This window comes from Macrotis lagotis, chromosome 1 (genome assembly GCF_037893015.1).
Source record: "Macrotis lagotis isolate mMagLag1 chromosome 1, bilby.v1.9.chrom.fasta, whole genome shotgun sequence".
Taxonomy (NCBI): Eukaryota; Metazoa; Chordata; class Mammalia; order Peramelemorphia; family Peramelidae; genus Macrotis; species Macrotis lagotis.
In genome coordinates, this window is record NC_133658.1 from 480,240,662 (window position 1) to 480,253,642 (window position 12,981).

The 12,981-nt window shown below is 37.1% G+C and overlaps 1 protein-coding gene across 1 annotated transcript in view; it reads right to left on the reverse strand.

The window, feature by feature from the left end:
* NIPA2 (NIPA magnesium transporter 2) overlaps window positions 1–11,697 on the reverse strand; it is a 29,310-nt gene extending 17,613 nt beyond the window's left edge. The window contains exon 1 of the mRNA XM_074213711.1: window positions 11,450–11,697. The gene's annotated coding sequence lies outside the window, so the exon portion shown is untranslated. The remainder of the gene's footprint in view (window positions 1–11,449) is intronic.
* Window positions 11,698–12,981: the final 1,284 nt, after the last annotated feature.

The window sequence follows — 12,981 nt, forward strand, 5'->3', positions numbered from 1 at the left end:
ATGATTTCATTAATAACAATAATAGCCATATATACAATATGTAACTACACAGCACATGCTATAGTACTTTATAAGAATTATCTCATTTGATTTTCACAACAACCCTGTGAGTAGGTATAAAATCCCTATTTTACAGATGAAGAAAGTGAGGCGAACTGGTTAAGAGACTTGCTCAAGGTCTCACAGCAAATAAATGTCAGAGGTTGAATTTGAACCCAGGTCTTCCTGATTCTAAGATAGTCCACTATCTACCAGGCCACCCAGTTGCCTCTGTATAATCACTTCCATAGAGATGACTCCCAAATCTAGAGATATCCAACTCCAGTTACTCTTCAGAGATTCAGAATTACATCACCAACTGTATATAGAAGTAGGTTTCTTATGGTCATGTCAAGTTAAAATATTCAAAGCAGAAATCATTCTTGGTCTCCCTAAATATCTTCTAAATCTACATATTTCTGTTGACAAGATTGTCATCTCCTTGTCTGCCAGATTTAAAACTCTGGCTTTAACCCAATTCTTCCTCACTCTCTTTGTCCTACATTTCTAATCTATTGTCAAATTTTACTCTTTCTTCCTCTACAACTTCTTTGAGATCCATCCATCCCCATTCAGGAGCCACCTCGTACCCTTTCACCTAAATCACCACAATAACTCCTAATTATTCTCCTTGCTTCACACAACTGTAAGAGGGTTGTTCTTTAAGTACAAATGTCTCCTCAACTCAATAAACTCCAATGGCTCTCAAATGCCTCCAAGGCAGGGGCTCTTAATCTTTTTTTTTATTTCATGAATATTTTTAGTATTATGATGAAGTCTATGGATCTTATTATGACTGTAAATACATAAAATACATTATAACAAAAAATTATATTGAAATACTATTATCAAAATATATATGAAACAGGCAGAGACTCCAGGTTAGGAACTTCAGCTCCAGGAGAAATGCTTCACAACTACTTCCCTGCACTCTAAATCTAGCTAGATTTATCTTCTTGTCCGTAACACAAGAGGGCACTCTATCTCCATACCTTCATTCTCTATTCTTGGAATTGAATCCCTTTTTACCTCTGACTTATAAAATCCCTTTCATTAAGACTGAAGCCCTTCCATTTAATCCCTGCCCACCTCCCATCCACCCCCAGACTGCTAATGCCCTTTCTGCCTCAACTACTCTGAGCAGGGTGCCCCAAGCTTAAAAGTGCACTAAGACTTTTGGAATAACCTATATTTAGTCTGTATATATTTCTATGTCCAAATTGTGCCTCCCAGGATAGAATGAAAACTCGAGAGCAGGGACTGCCTGGTTTTTTTTTTCTATTTGTATCTCCAGTGCCTAGCACAGTACCTACCTCATAGGTTTTGCATCTGACATTCAGGATTAATAAATGCTTGCTAATTGATTCTTCAGTAATTATGGATTAGAAAATTAACTAAAAATAAAATTTAACTATCTTTTTGTATGAAGGTGTTTTATGTATATTTTCAAACAGCAACTAAATAAAAGCAAGTAATACATGCTGAGTAAGTAGAAAAGTTAATCTAATTTGTTACTTCTCCCATTTCCTCTACTTTGGACAGAAGTATATATCACTGTTTTTTTAATTCCATATTTATTTATACAAGTTTTCCTAGCGCTCTATAAATCTATCATAATAGCTATTTCTTACATACGATAATATCCTATTACATCTATATGCCATGAATTTTTTTTTAGTCATTCTCCAGTTGATGGGTAACTACCTGCTTTGCTTCCAGTTTTTTATTATAATAAAGAAATGTCGTTTCATTTTACTATGTTGTTACATAGTCCTTTTTCCTCTATTTTGTTCTCATTGGGGTCTTAACCTAGTAGTGGCATGCTGGGTCAAAGGATATACAAAGTTTATCAATTGCTTTCTACAATAACTGGACCAATTCTCAGTCACCAACAATACGGTGTACCTGTTGTGTGCCAACTGTTTCAATTATTGCTATTTTTCCTTCTCTATCACCTTTGACAATTTTATGTATCCTTATCCTTTTTTTCCCCCCAGAGTGGGAACAAATGGGAGAAAAGTAGAGTAGGAGAAAAAGAAGTGTTTCTTTTCTATATAGGATTTTTATAATCTCTGATATATGCTTTGGATAACAGCAAGAAGCCATGACTAACTCCTGTTAAGTGTTTGCTCATCTCCTTTGATAGGTCACATGCTTACTTGCCTCCTGCTTCTTGGTAGTTTCCTTTTGACACATTCTTAGAATTAATTCAGTAGGCACCCAGGTTTAAAACATTTTTTTTCTTTCTATTTCTAGTGTAAGGGTGAAATAAAATTCTTAAGGATTCATTTAAGTTTGTTGATTCTTAGTCTGCTATTCTAACTAGTTTGAATTCTTTCTAGAGATTAAGAATATTCATTATTTTTCTGAGACTGGCAAAATATAACCTAGTCTACTGAAATTCATTAATTTCCTAGTTAATCCATTTAGTCATTTTTATTTTTTTGTGTTCATTAAATGCAGATTATTTTTTATTTAATTCCCACTCCCATAAATTTATTTACGGGGGAAGTGCTAATCTTTCTCTCAATTTTCTAAGAAGTAAAAAAAAGCTTCTTCTCAAGTGGAATGAGCTATATTACCAGCAGATATTATTTAAGTAACCCAACTAGTACTCTTTTAAAGGTACTGGATCCATTTCTCTGTTAAAAGACCTCTAAATATGAGGAAGGAAAAATAGACTAACAATTTGGAAGCTGAAGTCAGTAAAGAGATTTTTTTAAAAAGAAACTTAAACTGCATAATTATTTCTTACAGAACACGGGCCCTGGAGCCAGAAAGACCAGAGTTTAAATCCAGCCTCAGACTGGATAATTATTACCTAGCTGTGTGACCTTGGGCAAGCCACTTAACCCCATTGTCTTGCAAAAAAAAACCACCCCAAAATAAAATAACATTTCTCTTAAAAATGAGGAAGTTTAAGGCCATTCCTCAATTGACAAATGGTCAAAGGATATGCAGAGGCAATTTACAGATGAGGAAATCAAATAGATCCATAGTCCTGTGAACAATTGCTCTAAATCCTTACTGATTAGAGAAATGCAAATTAAAGCATCTCTGAGGTACCACCTCACACCTCTCAGACTGACCAATATGCCCAGAAAAGACAATGATCAACGTCAGGAGAGATAGTGGGAAATCTGGGACACTAATACATTGTTGGTGAAGCTGTGAACTCATTCAATCTTTCTGGAGTGCAATCTGGAATCATGAAAATGTGCATGCCCGTTGATCTAGCAATACCACTACTGGGTCTGTTTCCTGAGATCATGAAAAAACGGGTAAAAACATTGCCTGTACAAAAATTTCACCCTGTTTGTAGTGACAAAGAATTGGAAATTGAGTGAATGTCCATCAATTGGGGAATGGCTTAGCAAACTGTGGTATATGTATGTTACGGACACTATTGTTCTATTAGAAACCAGGAAGGATGGGAATTCAGAGAAGCCTGGAAAGATTTGCATGAAATGATGCTGAGTGAGATGAGCAGAGCCAGAAGCATTGTACACCCTAACAGCAACATGGGGTTGATAATCAATCTTAATGGATTTGCTCATTTCATCAGTGAAACAATCAGGCACAATTTTGGGATATCTGCGATGGAGAATACCATCTGTACCCAGAGAAAGAATTGTGGAGTTAAGACCTAAGACTATTACCTTTAATTTTAAAAAAAAGTAATCTTATGTAATTTTGCTATCTCATATATATATATATTTTTCCTTAAAAATATGATTTCTCTCTCAACACATTCAATTTTGATCACTATATAGCATGAAAACAATGTAAAGACTATCACACTGCCTTCTGTGGGGGGTGAGGGAAGAGAAGTGAGATTGGGGGAAAAGTGTAAAATTAAAAAAAAATTTAAAAAAATCATGAAGTTTAGGGGGGGCAGCTAGGTGTTGCAGTGGATACAGCACAGGGCCTGGAATCAGGAGAACCTGAGTTCAAATGCTGCCTTAGACACAAAATAATTGCCTAGCTGTGTGACCTTGGGCAAGTCATTAACCCCATTGCCTTAAATAAAAAAAGAAGAGTAAGATTCAAATAAAAATTATTAAGTTTAAACTCTAAAAATATTAAATGGAATGGGGGTATATGAATATATATATATGTATATATATATATATATATACATATATATATATATATATGTATATGTTATGTATATGGCAGCTGGGTAGTGCAGTGGATAGAGCACCAGCCCTGGAGTCAGGAGAACCTGAATTCAAAGGGCACTTAACTAGTCATGTGACCTTGGGCAAGTCACTTAACCTCTATAGTCTCAATTTCCTCTGTCCTGATTCATATCTGGCCACTAGCCCCGGGTGGTTCCAGAGGAGAAAGTGAGGCTGGTACTGACTTAGCACAGCCTTCCCTCACTCAAATCCAGTTTATGTGTTTGTCATAGCATCCCCTCCCTGATGTCATGGTCTTCTTTGAGAATAAAGGACAAAACATTATCACCTACAGATTAGAAAACCTGCTGTCACTTTTCATTCTTCCTTCTAAAATAATTTGTCCAAAGTCCTATTTTTTTCCTTCAAAATGTCTTTTGGGTTAACTTTTTTCCTTTCCAATGTCTCCACCTTAATCTGGGCCTTTAACTCCTGATGCCTAAATTCTATCAGGAATTTTTTTTTATTACCTGTAGTGTCTCTCACCTCTAAATAATCTTTTATACTGCTGCCAGAACAATAATATTCCTAAACATCCTTTTTGTTATGTTACATCTCTTCTCAAATCTCAATTTCCCAAACTCTTCTTTTTCTTCAATGCCTCCCAAAACTAGGTTCAGCTTTCCTATCTAATTTTTATTTGGGTCAGGAGGCATTCTAACACGCACCCTAAAACTGTATTCATTCTAACTCAGCACCTTTATTCTTACTAGACAATAACAAAGATTGAGCAGTTGGCTGGGAGTCAGGAAAATCGAAGCCCAAATTCAGCCTTAGCCACTTCCTAGCTGTGTGACCCTGGACATGGGTCTCTACCTGACTCAGTTTCCTCATTTATAAAACAGGGATGATAATAACAGTACCTATCTCACAAGACTGTTGTGAGGATAAAATGAAATTTTTGCAAAGCACAGAGCACAGTGTCTAGTGCACAGTAGGTGTTAAATGAATGCTTGTTCTCTTAGCCTTTTCCATGCTAGTAAGTCAAAAACTATTTATTAAGTGCCTACAGTGTATGTGCCAAGTACCAAGCTAAGCACAAGAGATACAAAGAAATACAAATGGGGTCAAGATGCTCATAATCTAATGGGAGAGACAACATGCAAAACAATCGATCTAGAGCAGGGTTGTCCAAAATTAGCAGCATGCAGCCCTCAGTGCAATTTTATACAGCTCCCTGTGAGTTTACTAAATGCTTTAGTGAACAAAGCTGAGTTACTACAGAGTTCTCACTAAAATGACAAATCCAAATATATTGTCTACTGTTTCAATAAAACTTAAAAGTAAGGCTGGTCAGCCCTGATCTGGAGGATAAATTGTATGAAACAATCATCAGAGGGAAGACAACAGAATTACTGGCTCATCTCTCCCTCCTCCCATTTGTTAATAAAGCTTCTCTCTTTATTCAAAGAGATGGCTCTCTGGGTAAGGGGAAAGATATAGCTGGAAATAAAGATAACATGAAAACCAAAGCTATCAATAGTGATTTAAAAATTCACCTCATCCTTCAAGGCTCAACCTAAGTTCTACCTCCTCCCACAATTCCACCCCCTCACAGATCTTTAAGGGAAACTTACTGCATTTAATTCCTCACAATGTAGAAATTAGTTATTTTGATTCATATTAGATGAGTAAATGTCTTGTCTGACTGTAAGCCTCTCAGAGTCTCCATCATATACTTCAAGTCCCTCTCAGCACCTGACAGAGTTGATACTCAAAAAATATTTTTTATTACAGATAAATACGGCACAAAACATAAGCAGATTTGGTAAAACTGTGTTAATGGGATACAGGAGGAGAGCAACAATGAAATTTCATGTTTCCAATTGTGATAAAGTCTATGGGCACAAAGTTAATGTACACTTTAATTATAATTCAGCTTGAAAATAGAATTTCAACTCAAATGCTATCTAAGTGATGTATTTCTCTGATGCCCCTAAGAACAGCTCTGCTCTCATTTCCTGTCTTCAAAAGGCAAAGCACATGACAGAGATTAGATTTACTTTTTATTTTAAGGGATTCAATAGAGACCAGGTCAAGCTGACAGGTAACCAAATAGTCAAGTATCACTTTAAGCAAGTCCAAGTTACAGGTTAAGATCTTTTATCAGGAGCTTTGTCAATTTCCTTTCTCAGAGGGGAAATGAGAAGGGGTGGGGGGATGGGCACTGGACTGCTTTGGAAGATCATAAAATGTACCTTGGATAGATTACCTACCACCAATGATTTGTCAGTACTGTATCCTAAATAAAAAATGTTCAAACAGTAAATTAAAAAAATTGGCTTTAAAATATTTTTACTGTTCTCTCAAATTTCTGTACAAACAAGTTGCTGGATTATATAAGAAAACTCAATTTATTAGCAGACTAATCCATACAATAATAAAGTCAGGAAAAAGGAAAGGGAATTGTTTCAATTTTAGAGGTTTTCTTAAAATTTGCTGGGTTTTTTTTTTTAGGTTTTTTTTTCAAGGGAAATGGTTAAGTGGCTTGCCCAAGGCCACACAGCTAGGTAATTATTAAGTGCCTGAGGCCGAATTTGAACAAATACAAAGTGATTTGCCCAGTATCTCATAAACTTCTCACTTCCTTCTGACTTGAGACTAGCTCTATATCTCCCCAATCACATGACCTATGACTAAATAAAATAACACTGGGACTTATAATCAAAAAAAACCAGTTCCTTTCATTTATCTATAAGTGTGTGACCTTAGGGATGTCACTGAATTTCTCAATGTTCAATTTCTTTTTATTTTCCTTTTTTAATTTATTGAAGGCAATGGGATTAAGTGACTTGCCCAAGGTCAGAAAGCTAGGCAATTATTAAGAGTCTGAGGTCACATTTGAATTCAGGTCCTCCTGAGTTCAGGGCTGGTGCTCTATCCACTGTGCCACCTAACTGTCCCTCAGATGTTCAATTTCAATTGTAAAATCTATACTATTTGAAAAGATAGTCAATGGTGAGAAAAGCAGCATATAAACCAGACTGCACTTATAAATTCATGATAATATATGTAATGATTATATAATATATATATTATATATACATACATACAGAATAACGTACATAAAGAGTGAGACACTATTTGGCCAAAACCTACAGAATTTAGAAAGAAAGATGAAATAAAGGTGAAGCGATGAAGAGGTACCAATCAATGACTATTATGTACCAGGTACTAAGAGTACTAAGCACCATGCAAAGCAATGGGATAAAATTAAAAGAATGAAATGAATCCTACCTTCAAAGTAGTTTAACTGACAATAGTGGAGTGCCCAAAATGCCAGGAAAAGGAACCTTAAGGATTACTTTTTAGAAAATACTGAGCTCCAAGAGTTTTTAAAAGTAGGAATGTCATACAGCCAAGTATGGGTCAGAGGCAGACCTTGAACTCAGGTTGGCCAAGTTTCTACTCACTAACCTATGCTTCTCAAAAGTTGAATCCTCAAACTCTCTCAAATAAATGCTTAGTACAGTGTCTGGAACACAGTAAGTGTCATGATTAGTAAAATGTTACTAGGATGCCACTCCTACTTTTAAAAACCAACTTTTTTTTTCTATTTTGTTTATAGTTCCTCAATGGTTATGAAGATGGGAACTAGATAGGGTATCTTGGCTCAAACTCATCTTTCATAGTCCTCAGTTTATTGGCATCACTTGGCCTCCTCCCCTTTCCATTAATTCCATCTTGATTGACACCTGCTTGGTCTACAACACAACTGTCAAGCATAGGCAGCAATTTTCCCTAGTCAGAATCAAATTAAAATGCAAATATTTAAGAATATAAATCAGGGGGCCACGATAAAGCACCGGCCCTGGAGTCAGGAGTACCTGGGTTCAAATCTGGTCTCAGACACTTAATAATTACCTAACTGTGTGGCTTTGGGCAAGCCACTTAACCCCATTGCCTAGCAAAAACCTAAAAAAAAAAAAAAAAAAAAAAAAAAAAGAATATAAATCAATATACAACAGAACATTGCCAATACATGATTTTCTAAGTCAAATCGAAACACAAAGATCCCTATGTTTATTGCAGTGACCCCTGCTTTTGAGTTTTGACACCACTGGTTATTTTATCTATCTCTCCATTTCTATCTCCTTTCTTCCAATCTCAGTCCTTCTCAGCAATGCCAGACTTAATTTTCTTTTTGCATAGGTCCTTTCAGCTCAAACATCTTTAATGGCTTCCTGCTGTCTATTAAATAAAATTCAAATTTCCAGGCCTTCAAAGCTACCCACAAAAGTCTTTAAGTGGCACCATCCTATCTCCAGTCTTATTTCATATTATTCCCCTCTACATTCTTTGCATAGGGAGGCTGAGTGATACATGGGAAAGAACACTGACTGCAGTCAAAAGATGAGTTCAGATGCTTCCACAAGTCATTTAATTTCCCTAGATTTCAATTTTCACATTCCCAAAATAATGGTGTTGAACACAAAAGACTCAAATCAGTTCCAGCTCCAAATCTATGATCTTTCCATTCCAAACTGCTCCCTGTCCTAGCCTTGTATCCTTTCTTCTTTCTGCCCAAGAAGCATAGTATTTTCCTACCACAAAGGAATCATTAAGTTTGTTTTATGAAATCACAGGAGCAGATCCCCAACTCCTACTTCCAATTCCCTTTCCCCATAAAAAGGGGAAAAGACAAGAGACTGTAGGGAATGTAAAGCAAAGGTTGTGCTTTTTTTAAGTCTAGTCCAGTGCTCTGTACTTGATCGGTGTTTCATGGATGAGAAACTGAAATGAATTGCAGAAGCTCTGGTGGAGCTTTTCCCCTCCATGTTTCTGAATGCAGTGGTTGACTTGGAGTTAAGAAGACCTGTATAAGACCTAAGAAAGTCTCTTATGGAGACTTCAGTCCCATAGAAAACACTTCCTCTTTACTTCCATCTCAGAGTTCTTCTCTTCACTTTAAGATCCACTTAGGAAGCCCAAGAAATAATGAAATAAAATATAAAAAATGAAAAAATAAGGAGATAATGCAAAGCACCTCATAAGAAAAATAACTGATCTGGAGAATAGATCGAAAAAAGAAAATAATAATAATCAGACTACCTGAAAGTTACAATCAAAAAAAAGAATCTTGATATAAGAAATAATTAAAGAAAATTGTCCTGAAGTATTAGAAGAGAGGAAAGGAGAAACAGAAAAAATTCACTGATGACCTAAAGGGATCCTAGGAGGAAAACTGACAGGAACATCATAGCCATATTCCAAAAAACCCAGTGATTAAGAAGACTATATTAAGAGCAACAAAAAAAAAAAAATTCAAATATGGCAGTCATAACTAGACCTAGCAGTGGCTATAGTAAAAGACCTTGGAAAAGACCTTAAAAGTCTTGGAACACTACATATTGAAGAGCAAAAGAGCTGGGATTGAGGGCAAAAAATATCATACCCAACAAAGTTAAGCATAATCCTGTAAAAGAATAAACATTCAATGAATTTTCAACTTCCAAAATTTTGCTTCAAGAAAAACTAAACTTAATAGAAAATTTGACAATAAGATTCAAGAGAAATATAAGGTTAAAAACCAAAGATAAATTACAAGGAACTAAGTAATGACAAATTGTTTACTAGCTATATGTGGAAATGTAAACCATAGAACCAAGGTTGCTATTAGTAATGGGGTAGTTTGAAGAAAAGATTCAGGTAGTTATATAAATGAGATGTGAGAGGAAGAACTGGAACAGAAGAATTAGATGGGAAAGGAAGACTAGTAATTCTGGAAACATTCTCTCATCAGGAATGGATTAAAGAGGGAGAGAGAGAGAGAGAGAGAGAGAGAGAGAGAGAGAGAGAGAGAGTGTGTGTGTGTGTGTGTACCTATATAAAAGCCTTTTAAATTCAGAAAAAAAAATAAGAGGAGGGAATACGAAGGGTTTCAAGAGGGTGAGTGAATAATTTAAAGGGGAGTATGGAGAAAGGTGTGTAGATCAATGTGGAGGGGGGTATTAAAAATCTAGGTATGGGAGGGTTTCTTGGAAGGGCAGTAGGTTAAAGGGATAGGAAGTAGGGAGAAGTAAAGTAGAAGATTGAGAAGGGATTGTTGCGTTCAGGAAATGTTATAAAAATGAAAGATACACACAAACCAAATATATAGCTATCTATGACTATATCTGTGCATGTGTATTTATAAATGTGTGTGTATAAGAGTTTGTATACATGTATCTGATAAATAAGGGCACAGAAGCCTACAAGTAAGCAAAAACTGCCAATTTTGAACACAATGTGAAGTATTTATATGTTTTCTTGAAATGGAAATTTATTGCATTATATTATTACTCTTCTCCTATTTTGCCAGGCATGTACCATGTTTTTTTTAATTTTGTATTTAAGTTTAAAAGAAAAAAAAATCCAGTCAAACATTTCCTCCAGAAACCTTTTCTGATCCCCTTAACTATATGACCACACTCCCAAATTACCTTAAGTCCATTTCTTTAGATATGTTTGTACTTGTTATTTTTATATTCTCTATGCACATATTCTTGTCTCATAAATTAGAATGTAAGCACCTAGTGTGTACAAATGGTTTTAATCTCTGTATTTGTATCCCCGTTGCTCAATGTCATGACATAGTTAAGTTTAATATTTAATAGTTATATTTAATAACATTGTAAATCAATTGATTTCACTTGAAATTTGGTAATTAATGACTACAGCTATCTCACAAAGTTGTTGAAGATCCAAGGAACTAAGTAAATCGCTTTGCAAATGTTAGTTTTATATATATATATATATATATATATATACATATATATATATTTAGTGTATATGGTTTTAAGTAAGACACATAATAGTCCTATGAGACATATTTAGATGGATAACTAACGTACTAATGTTAGGAAAGAATTTGATAAATAATACAAGCATGTAGGACATGTAAGCTTACATACGTTAGCTATAAAACTTTGCTTACACACATGTAGGTATGTTTGTAGCCAAGCCTTACACGCATGTGCGTAAATCACATATAAAGACACATACATGTATATATGTAGATATATCCCAAACCCTTTTCTTTCCCATAATGAAGCAGAACCTCTCTTTTCCCGCACTGGGCTTTGAGGAAGGCAGGGTGATGCCCCAAGAGGACCCAGCATTCATCCCTGGAATCCCAGGACGAGCTACAGGTCGAATGCCAGCCCGTTCCGAGACAAGAAAAGCAGAAACCACCACCGACCCCTGCCCACCCCCATCCCGCCCCCCACCCCGACCCCGGCCCCAATCACCTGAGACTTCTCACATTCCCATAGAGGCCGCCGGGGCCGTCGCAGCTGCCCCCTCTCCCTTCACCGTAGAGCCGGAGCTGCTGGGGTCCGGGGCAGCGGCCGCACGCACAGCCTCCTCCATTAGGGTGCGCCAATCTCAATTAGAGCCCGGGGAAGGACAAACCACCGAGGCCGCCACCGCCCCGGGCAAGTGGAAAGCGGGAGAGGAAACAGAGAAGGCTTCCGGGCGGGCGCCGGCCGAGTGACGTAAGCACAGCCCGGCCCCCCTCCGGCGCACGCAGCACGTCGCGCAGGCCACACGCCGTGCGTAGTGGGTCGCGCATGCGCGACTGTCCCGTCCACGTCTAGCTGTCCCTGGGACTTCTTGCGACCCTTTTTTCACCTCCTTTTCACACCAGGATTCGCGCCGGCTGGTAGGCGGGAAGGATAAGATAGGTCAAAATAGGGTAAGAAGAGCCTTTACAGGTCTTGTCAGCTTCAGCCCAGCCTTCGCCACTTCCGGTTTGGGGCCGGAAGCCTGAAGCGGAGATTCCCGGTTCCGTAGGACCACCGCGCTTCCGGGGAGAAGCTACGTGACCTCCGAGCTCGTGGGAGGTGTGGCTCCTCCTGCAAGTTTTTTAGGATTTTTGCTAAAACCAGACGAACGTTTTTTTGCAGCTTTCGACTATTGTTATCTCAAAAAGGACAAAAAGCTAAATCTCAAATGCGGACTCCATGAGCTGCGCCTAGCAGCAAGTTAAAAGAAGTATTTAAATCTCGAACAACAAAAGTTGGAGGCGCTTTTAAAAGCCCCTCCCCCCCGTTGTCTTAACAATGCAACACAGATTCCTCCGCCTTTTAAAACCCTTCCGAACCTGCCTTTCGCGTTACTCTTCCTTCTGTACCTTTTTTCTTCAGTCGTGTCCAAACTTCGTGATTATATTTGAGCTTTTCTTGTTAAAAAAAATTGGACTGATTCGTCGTTTCTTCCGTTTTATAGATGAGAAAATTGAGGCAAAGGTGGTTCAATGATCAGCTAGTGTGTGTGTTTGAGACCAAATTTGACACTTAGATTCCAGCAAAACGAGCCTAGTTGATGTTTCCCATAAATGAAATGACAAGAAAACCCACTCTTAGACAACTATAATGCAAATCTAGGAAAAGAGTAATTCTGTACCTTTTGGAGTCTCCCGCCTATCCTCGTAATAATATAAAGGATCAGTGTTACTCATAAGTATTCTAAGTTTTCTTGCTCTGATGGTTTGGCTTCAGAACTTCATAAATTCTAAAAAATGAGAATTTTCTTCTTTTCCTTGCTCCCCCCCTTCCTGCTATCACATTTGAGCTGAGAGATTGCTTTTAAATGGAGAAAGAAGAGAAGGAACTAAGTAGTCTCTACTAGGTGGTACTGTGTTAAGGACTTTTGCAAATATCTCGTTTGATCTATCTTCATAGGGCTAGTCCGTAGACTTCAAAGACTTGACATTACCTTCCATTGCTGTTATCTTGTTTCTATTCCAAGTCCAGTTGTCTTTAATAATCCTTTTTTTTGT